The sequence below is a fragment of the Carassius carassius genome, chromosome 1 (genome assembly GCF_963082965.1).
Source record: "Carassius carassius chromosome 1, fCarCar2.1, whole genome shotgun sequence".
In the NCBI taxonomy this organism is placed as follows: domain Eukaryota; kingdom Metazoa; phylum Chordata; class Actinopteri; order Cypriniformes; family Cyprinidae; genus Carassius; species Carassius carassius.
Genome location: NC_081755.1, coordinates 3,984,770 through 3,995,574, shown reverse-complemented (window position 1 = coordinate 3,995,574; position 10,805 = coordinate 3,984,770).

The following is a 10,805-nucleotide window of genomic DNA, read 5'->3' as shown; positions in this document are numbered from 1 at the left end:
CCCGCGGTTCAGGACCTGTCCGTGCTGAGGCACGGAGGAGAATGAGCTCGTGAGAATACAGGTGGATCTGTCTGAATGGTTTAAAGAGGGATTTTCCCTTTCGCGCTCATAATGGCGGCAGACGAGAGAGAGCCTTGGGAGGATGATGTTATATCTTTAACACTTTCTCATACTGAGGTTAGTGCTCTGCTGGGTTTTTACCCAGGAAGAGCAGGAGATATTTGAGGATGGTGAAGAAGCTGAGGCTGAGCCTTCTCAATTCTCCTGCCCTTCATATGTAGAGTTGTTAGAGGTTATGGATCGCCAAGAAAAAAAAAAAAAGGACTTTCCATGGAGTGCGCTAACAAGGTGATGCTGTGAGGCCAAAATAAAAAATAAAAAAACCCTGATGAGCGTTATCTTTTTGACCATAGCCCTACAGCTCAGGTGAGCCTTCCATTTCTGCCTGATCTCCATACAGCAATGGTGTCAAAAGTATTGAGATTCATTACTCAAGTAGAAGTATAGATATTAGGGTTTTATAGGGTAGGCTTTTGTAGAAGTTGAAGTATCAACTCAAGCTTTTTACTCAAGTAAAAGTGTAAAAGTACTGGTTTAAAAAACTACTTAAAGTATAAAAGTAAAAGTAATGTAAGGGAAAAAAATGCCATTAAGAACAAAAGCTTAGGCCGCGCCACAGGGGCCTATTGTGCACTACCCCACCTCCTCAAAAAAACATTTTTCTAAAGGCCATAGGCCATAATGACTATAATGTTATATTTAAATGTTCATGTTGAAAAATTTGGGATGCACTAGGCTACCTGTTTCAGCCGCATATATGCCCATTGAAAATGAATGCATTTTAGTACAATGCAAATACATTAAAGAACTAGAGATATGATGACTAGTTGCCTACAAGTATTGTAATGGTGCAAAAAGTCAAACTTCAGAGGCATGTCATCAATAACCTTTAATGGAATGTAAATGTACCTCCAAGCTTAGCTGCAGGAATCTGCGAGGGCAATGGACAAGAAAATCGGTGCAGGCTTATTAACAATTACTCTTGTATGGTTGTCTATTTAAAATAAACATTATAGTGCTGTCAAAATGAATGATTAATCCAAGTGATTAATCAAAAACTAAAACTGAAAAATAACTCATAATCCTAATACCTTCTTGATTGATAGCTTCCTGTATTCGGTACATATGTCTGCCATGTCCAGTGTCGGGGGGTAACGATTTACAAAGTTGGTATAGCCTAGATATCACAACATTGTCAATCGCGTCGTCAACCGCAAATGATAATTTATTAAAATGTCTCGTTACCGAACTACCTACAGTAGCTTAATTTGTGGAGGACGAAGAGAAAGCACTCATTTTGGTAAATGAGCCAGTGAGAAATAATAACTTTTAAGTAGGGTCCAGTGCCATTTTGATACTTTTAAAATGGTACCGGTGCCTAAACGGTGCCTGAACCAATACTAAAAAAAAGAACCACAAAAAAACTATGGATAACATTTAAGAACATTATAAATATTTAAATTAAATCCATAGCTTTCACCTTGGATGCCCTCATTTCCCAAGTTGTGCTTCCCTTAATCTAAGGCTAATAAATGTATTTCACAATCTGGGTCATTATTTAATAAAAAAAAACATGTTTCTACTGTATCTCTGTCACTCACTCTGATATTTAGTTAAAATGAATGCTGTCTGTCACTGTCTTTAATCAGTTCTGTGAATTACTGTATGCTCATTCTTTATAAAGTAGCAACAATGACGTTTTTAAAATACAGTACTGTGCAAAAGTCTTAAGCACATTAATATTTTCACCCCAAAAAAGGGTTTTAAGCCAGTTATTTATATCTTTTGCTGTAGTGTGTCAGTAGGAATTAGTTTGCCATTAATTTTAATAATAATCTAGTGCGATTTTGAATGCACAAGTAGTCTGACAATGGCCTAATGAATGTTTGGAAATATAAACTGATATTTTATACTGACACTATAGCAAAAATATATAAATAACTGGCCGAACACCATTCTTTAGTGAAAATACTAACGTGCCTAAGACTTTTGCTCAGTAGCTAGTGTATGTATAAAGTACGTATGATTAAATTAAGTATATTTAAATAAGTGTAATTAAAGTATGTGTTCGTTCATATGTGTTAAGGGCTAGATTTTCGCTGGAGGAAACAACTGTGGTGTGATGAGCGGTGACAAGCGAAAATGAGAAACCGATGCTCCCTCGTGACCCTTTGTAAACTGTATTTATGACAAAGAACTGCACAGATACAGATATTCTAACAATCTGTCGATAAACACATACCTTGTGTCCTTTGTTTGTGTTTGAGTCTGCTCGTGGTCTGCGGAGTGAAGAGCGCGCTGAAAGAAGGAGAGGAGACCGGTCTGACGCCGGTTTCATTTGAAATTTAAGGGGACTGACTCTGAGGCAATCGCGAATTTGTGTACAGTTTATGGAGCTAAATGCTACAGCCCCACTAAAAAAGCCTAGCGACGCCCGTGCTTCTTGTGTACATTTCGGAGAACCAGGACAAATTTCAATCGATCGCTCAGGCATTTAAAAGGCACCGAAATCTGCTTCCTCTTATTCAGTTAGGTGCATACCGGTTCCTGTTTGCTCTGTAGGCAAACTGAAGAGGATCCAGCAAGGGTCCAGTGATGTCCTTCAGGTGGGCAAGCACCAGTTTTTCAAATGACTTCATGATCAAAGACGTTAGAGCCACAGGCCTGTAGTCATTTAGTCCTGTAATTTTTGTATTTCTTTGGGATGGGGATGATGGTGGAGCGTCTGAAGCATGAAGGGACTTTGCACAGCTCCAGTGATCTGTTGAAGATCTGTGTGAAGATGAGGGCAGCTGGTCAGACTAAATCATGTGGAATTGATTCAATTTTGTAAATCCAATACATGTTTGTTCATGAATGCAGCTCAGTCATGTTACTTGTTATTTTGCTTCTTATACAGATAGTAAACATTGTTTTCTCTTCCAGATTATCTAATGGTATGATATACAATCTTAAACATTTGATTTATGATCACCACACTTAAAGACTTAAAACCATGTTTCCTGATAAAAATCTATTGCCCAAAATTGTAAATGATGAGAATGTTTTTCTTTTAACAAGCAGTGTTCAAACTGTGCTAATGGATGAGCACTTTCATGCATTTGTAATAGATGACATTTTTCAGTGTTTTTACTGCAGGACTAAGAAGTATTATCAGCCATTTTGATAAGAAGTATTATTACAATTCTGATAATAGAAATGGATATATTATCACCTATTTTGAAATCAAAGCATTTCAGGTTGTCTTTTGTTAAGGGTTTTATTTTTGTATTTTATTTTATTTTTTTATAAGGAACTGATTTAAAACCTGAATTGTGACATTTTATTTCTTCTGGGAGAATTAATTAATTAATAATCTGTCAGTTATTTTAACCAGGAGTAGAGTATTGTATTGTTCACCGGTTACATTAGTTAAAAATATCCAGTGAAAATCACATTAATAGTGTCAAATTTTCACTCTTTGCACTAGTGTCAAGGAACAATCGACTCCTAGTGGTGTGGACCCGAGTTGTTTTTAACTCTATACAGTGTAAATATAACTCATTCATAGTGTTGTACAAGTAACGCTGGAAATTTTGGGAAAAAACGTTCACTCATTTGGAGTTGATTTTAACTCTAATAGACACTGATCATTTTGTAATGTATGTACAGTATGTGTGTGTGCTTATTTTATAGTTTATATGTTTGGTCAATTTAGACTTCAGTTAGATTTTTCATGTGTCTACAGCATTTGCATATTTATCTTTTACTGCATAATTAATTTAAATAAAAGTAAAATGATGTTGTATTTGGTTTTAAATTCTGTGACTTTTACTTGAACAAAAGACTATTTTTCAATTAACATATTTCATCATTGATGATTTCTTAATAATAGTCTACACACAAGACACACCACAAGGCTTTGCTTGGAACTATTTGCGTTAGTGTAAAAACTAAACAGAAACAATATTGTTTCTACAGTTTAAATCGTTTAAAATTAACTTCTTGTTAATTTAATTAATGCCCTGACATGAAAAATTTCCACCTAACCAAACTTCTGTTCTTGTGCTAGCTCTGTATATTTCTGTGGCATATCTGGTGAAGAGTAATTAGCTGGTGAAGTGTATTTTCTGATTGTCACTTCCTGTTTTGTCATCCGCATGAAGAGATGGAATCATCGCAAAATTAAAAGGTTTTCCCTATAATCATAAGCCATCCAATCAAGAAACTTCAAGATATAATCCCCTCTCTTAGCTCACAAGCAGGCAAAAGTGGTATTTGGATGTATTTATTTACGAGCTTAATGTGATGTGCGTGTTTTCCATGTAACTGAATGTGTGATTGGCGTTTGTTGTATTATTATATTTACTGAGTTCTACGTTGTTGGTGTTGCTTTCTATATCGATGAATGCGTTAAACCTCTGTGGATTTATTACACAGCAATCAGTGTTAGGGTGACTCAGACAACAATGATTAGATTTAATAAATCAAAGTAATTCATTGAGAACATGACTGAGCAGATAATTGATAGACTTCAAACAAAACAGATGAACAAAACTGTGAGTATAAACCAACAGTGAGGCAGGAAAATGGTGTGGATGCAACTAACTGGAGGTTATAAAAGTTGCAAGATGAGATGGTTGCAAATAAGTGTATGAAACCGTGAGACTGCTGAAGAAATGTGACAGGGACAACTATGGAGATGAAGGAGATGAGGTAAGTAATCCAAGTGAGCTAGCTTATGTGGTAGGATTTTTTCAGAGAGTGCTGTGTGTACTGGGCCAGCAGTGAAACCAGAGAGAATAATGATTGTGAATTGTGTACTTAAGAAGCAAACAAAATCTTGAGTTTTACCAGACATGTTTTTGAGGAACTCCTATTGTATTCATCTGAAAGAGGAAAGTCATATACACCTAGGATGGCTTGAGAGTGAGTAATCATGGGGTAATTTCCCTTTAAACTTCAAACTTAATTTTCCTTTAAAAGTTTGGCTGTCAGTCCGAGGATGAACCCTGATGACAAGCTGATGCTCACACCCAGGAGTTTGAAGAATGTTTTCTGGACATACAAGATGAATAGGTGGCACCAATCTTTTCAAATATTCTCAGGAATGTCGTCGTTGTGAAGACTTGGCTGTTCAGTTGTGTCCATGACAATAGACAAACAATTGAGGTGTTCAGTAAAGTTGTCAAGATATTCACAGATTCAACTTGTCCGGATCAACAACTCATGAGCAAAACATTTTTCCTACACAATTGACGCCTCTTTTCTTTTGTAGTGATGTAGAAAACAAGCTACAAGTGAGTTTTCCTTAAAACAAGCTTTCCTCCACTCTGTACAAAATACATCGATCTCAAAGCATTGCCGTCTTAGAGACCAGTCTGAAGGGACCGTCTGCAAAGTGTGAAACGGGAAAAATGTTACTAATAAAATACTCAATAACTTCACAGTAACACACTTTAGTGTCACCAGATTAAGTTCACACATCACTGCTCTCCTGCAGGTAATATTACAACTGTTATTTTTTGTTTTAAATAATTTCTTAATAATTATTAATTTTCTAATAAATGTAATTATTATTGTGAAAATTTTTATTTACTTCTAAATATATAATGCACTGCTTACTCATTGTAAAATAAACCTTCCAGCATTTTGTAACAATTATAGCAGCATTTACCTGATTCTTTCATAAGGGTCACTGACATCATTTTCCTTATGAGGTTTATTTCCTTTTCTGTATTACAGAAGGTGATCGGCTGGTCCTTAGGTATTTTTTCTGCAAACTACAAAGAAGAATTTCAAACGAACTTAACTAAAAATAATTATTGTGGAAAAAGCCTTAGATTGTAATATGTTGTCGACAAAAACACATTTTTATTTCTCCGTTTTGGCCTCCCCTTTGACAACGAAATGAATTTTGTCTGAAAATGAGCCTCCAGCCACTTTGTGAAGTAATCAGTGAACACACAAATGTACTGATTACCAGAAGAGGTCATGGACAACTTGCCAAGTCTATGCTTACCAACTCCCATGATTCCTGCACCTACACAAACAAATTAGTCAATTAATTATTTGAACAAAAATTGTAGAGTAATAATAATAATAATTATTATTATTATTATAATATTATAAAACACACAATTATTGGAGTGTATTGTATCTGGACTTTGACAGATCTGTTCGCCTGGCACGCAAAACACTGTTTAATATGCTAACTGGTACAAAAATAAAAATGTATTGATTTTTGCATTTTATGAATTTTCTGATTTATATTTACAAACTGGAACTGTGTACATAAAGTAGCAATAAAGGTTAAACTATCCCAGTTTTCAATATAAATTGTAATTCCAGGCCAATAAAACATCACTCCATCTATATAAAAAAGAACATATATTGCTCTAATCTGAAATGGATAATTTATATTAGCAATATATTATTAAATTGATTATGTGGAAAAAAAAAAACTGGTACACCTTCAATAAAATTAATATTGTGTCATGTTGTCTTGAATCCATTCTAGCAAAAAAAAAAAATCCTATTTAAAGTGTTTAAGCATTTAACCCTTATTCGGTCATCGTTTGGGGTGTACACTCATGGTCTTTGGGGGTATCTATACAGACCCCAGGCAAAAAAAGGATCTGTAACAAAATAATAGTTTTAAAAAACAAATGTAATTTTACTCCGTTTATTAATGTTTATTAATTTTGGCAGTTTTTGGATGATTTAGATATTTTAAAAAATTATATATAAAATATATATATTATAAAATTTATAAAATTATAAAATTGCATTATTGGCACACTGTTTTCCTAATTAATGTTGTTCAGTTGCTTTGACACAATCTTTTTTGTTTAAAGCGCTATATAAATAAAGGTGACTTGACTTTATAAAAAACACATTTTTTGTACAAAGAATGCTAAACTTTGACAAAAAGTAATTTTTATTGGTAAAATTGTGATTTCATAATATGTAAAACTGAAAAAAAAAAAAAAAAAAAAAAACGGGAAAATATCTTTCAGTTAGTCAAATAGCAAATAGTGGAGCTCTGCAGCCATCTAGTGGTAAAAGTGATAATTTTTTTACTTTTAAACTGCATTTTCTAAAAGATGGGCAAAAATCATACACCAAAACATGTCAAATTATCTATGTTATTCCCATGAATGAAAATGTGTCGTTTATAAAGTGAATTTTACATAAAAAGCTGTTTTATTATAAAAACTTTTTATTTATATTAATTGTAAAAATATAAATCCTCTAAAAACTGCACAAATTTGGAGTAAAATCATTAATAAACAGAGTAAAATTACACTTGTTTAAAAAAAAAAAAAAAAAATTAATGTTCCGAAATTAAATTTACACCCCAAAGACCATGAGTGTGATTTGTTTTTCACACTAACATAAAAACAAGATGTCATTCCAATTTTTTAATTTTTTTTAATTTTTTTCTTGGAATTGTTGACCACCATACAAAGTGTCATGCCATGTGGACAAAGATAATTTTTAATTTTAGCAAACTTTATTTGCGGGTCGAAAAGACCCGCAATAATAATAATAATAATAATAATAATTATTATTATTTATTATTACCCGTAATAATAATAACAACACAGTATTGTACAATGCAATATGGTTTATTTATGGAAAATATAAGGTTGTGTCGACCCCGACACACACCAACAACAACATAATATAATAATGTAAACAACCGTCGAAATTCATTTATTAAACTTGATGCACAAGCTGACCACGTCTGAGTCCCGCCTCCTCAATATACTGCCATCCAAAGGCAAGCCGCAGTAACTACACATCTGGTCAAAATTGAGTTAAGTCCTAAAATGGGCTTTGTGACATCTGTTTCTGTCTTGTGACAAAGTCTCCTGGTTTAATTTTGTCCCATTTATAGAGAAATCAGAGTGTCAAAATTGCAGTAACTACAAAATCGAAACTAATACCAAGGCAAACCGCAGTAAGTTAAGTTACTGCATTCTGGCTTTGTTTTCCCATTAGACACCACAGATACTGCGCAATCTGTGGACAAATGATGGTTGAACTCGCGTTTAAACGCAAATATCCAAAGACGGGTAAGGTAGATAGCAAAATATTAACTCCTAGCAAGGCAAATTACAGCTTTACAATCAGTTAACATTAACTTGCCAGCTGCTAGCAAATCTCCAGTCCAGAGGGAATCCTCGGTATGGAGAATGGACTCTCCATCCTCAGGTAGTGATCCAGTTGTGGGAGAGGTTTGGCCGAGCTGCAGTAGACCTATTCCCTTCTCATGAAAATACCCATTGTCCCCTATTCTTTTCTCTGGCGAGAGATGGTGCACCGATGGGTGTGGATGCTTTGGCTCACCCATGGCCAAACATACTGCTTTACGTGTTTCCTCCTCTGAGTCTGATCATACCAACCCTTAAAAAGAGTAAGAGAGTGCGGTCACTCTGTAATTCTGATCACGCCAAACTGGTCAGGGAAGTTGTGGCTAACGGAGATAATTTAGGTCTTGCACGATCAGCCCTGGCTTCTCCCATTGCACAGAGACCTCCTCTCACAAGCTCACGGAGAGATGTTTCATCTGGCTCCAGACAAAGTGGCTCTTTGGGCCTGGTCCGTGAGAGGTTGAATTTAAGTGTTACGGATTTGCCTCCGAGGGTGATTGCAACAATTCAAAATACAAGAGCGGCTTCAATGCGCTCTGCATATGATAGGAAATGGAATGTATTTGAGTTATGGTGCGTGTGAAGGCAAACTGTACATTTTCAATGTTAAGTGGCAGAGGTGTTGTATTTTCTGCAAGAACTTTTAGAAAAGGGGAGAGCCTTCTCTACTGTTAAGGTTTATCTTGCTTCAATTTCTGCTTGCCATGTGGGGATTGACAGGAATACTATATAGGCCAACACCCACTTGTGTGCAGGTTTATGAGGGGTGTGCGGCATCTGAACAGGATTTCAAAGCCGCTGATTCCACCATGGGATCTGACCGTGGTCCTTAACGCACTCTCTCAGCCGGCTTTTGAGCCGATGGATAATATCGATTTAAAGCTCCTTTTGCTAAAGGTTGCTTTGTTATTGGCTCTAATAACCGCGAAACGAGTTAGTGAACTTCATGCTTTGTCAGTAGGGTATTTGCTGCGGATTTCTTGCGAGTGTCTCTCAAGACTAACCTAGCATTCGTGCCTAAGGTGAGCGAGTCAACTTTCACCTATTTTCACAATGTCCTATCCGTGCATTGTGTTATTATGTGGACAGGACAAAGGGATTAAGAAAGAGTAATCAGTTATTTGTTTCATGGGCTGATTCTCATAAGGGTAAACCTATTTCTAATCAGCACCTGTCCCACTGGCTGGTGGAAGCTATTATATTTTGTTATAATAGCATGGGTCTAATTCCTCCAGATGGGCTGAGGGCTCATAGTGCCCGTGGGTTAGCCACCTCGTGGGCGTTGTTTAAGGGCGTTTCAATTCAGGACATTTGTGGGGCGGCGAGCTGAGCTTCACCACACACTTTTGTCAGGTTTTGTAGGCTGGATGTTACAGAGCTATCATTGGCTCATTCCGTCCTAAGTGTGTAAAAAAATGTTGTCTTTATTTCACATGTCTCCATCTTATTCTGTGAATATTACATCGAGGGCTTGTGTTATTGTTTCCACACATTACTGAGTTGGTTGGCATGCTTGCTTCAGACAGTATATCTGCAATACGGGAGTTGTGTATGTCCAATAGTGAGATACCAAACGAATGTTTGAAAGAGAACTTTAGTTTACTCACATAAACCCTGGTTCTCTGATAACATGAGTGAGGTATCTCACAACACTTTCCTCCTTGTTGTAGCACAGGAAAGAGATATGTTGAGAATGAGGTGGGGACCGTTTTGCAGTGGTATATATTGGGGACTCCCTCATCACTATCGTGATTGGTCTGTCAACCGACAGATGTGGTGTAATTGGTGCTTCCAGGATTGGACACGCCCGAGACGATTCCCATGGTGAGATACCTAACAAATGTTATCAGAGAACCAGGGTTACATGAGTAACCTAAAGCTTCTCAAAGGTAAAGTTAGCTGTAGCCTAATCCATGAAATACTGAGATATAAAACCTCCAAAAACAATACTACTTTTCTTTTCTTTACTTTAACAATACTACCTACAATTCTACTTATGTTTTTGACAAACAACGTGAAATATACCTTATGTGGATGTAAAGTAGGAAATAACATAATAAACTGACGCTTGAGATAATAAAGCACAATTTTCCACTTCGAAATCATGACATCTGGATTTCACACATGCGTGCCTAAGGGAAACAGGGCAACTGAATTCACCGGAAAACCGCCTCACACACCTTGACTGACATCTTCTGCAGCACTTGATCCATGGCGATCCTCAGTCCTCTCGCTCCATGGGGCAATGGCTCGTCGGTCGTGGCAGGCAAGTTTATCGGGGAGATAGTGGGCTAGGCTCTGGGTCGGAAGTGCCAATGGCGATTAATCCCTGGGAACCGGTGGGAAACAGAGATCCATTTCTCGCCAGTGTCCACTCCACAAAGGTGGTGAATTCTGCTCGAGGGCCATCTTCAGACGACATTATTCTGCACGCAATGTTGAGGCTGGAGTCATAGAATGGGCAGAGCGCATAGTCCGGATAAGTGGTGAGATTGGCAACAGCTAGAAACAGTCTGGTATGACCCGCGAGAGACTTTTCCCACTGCTCCAGGAGCAGGAGGAGAATGAATTCAGGGTGAAGGAAGGGATCCATGAGGGCACAACGAA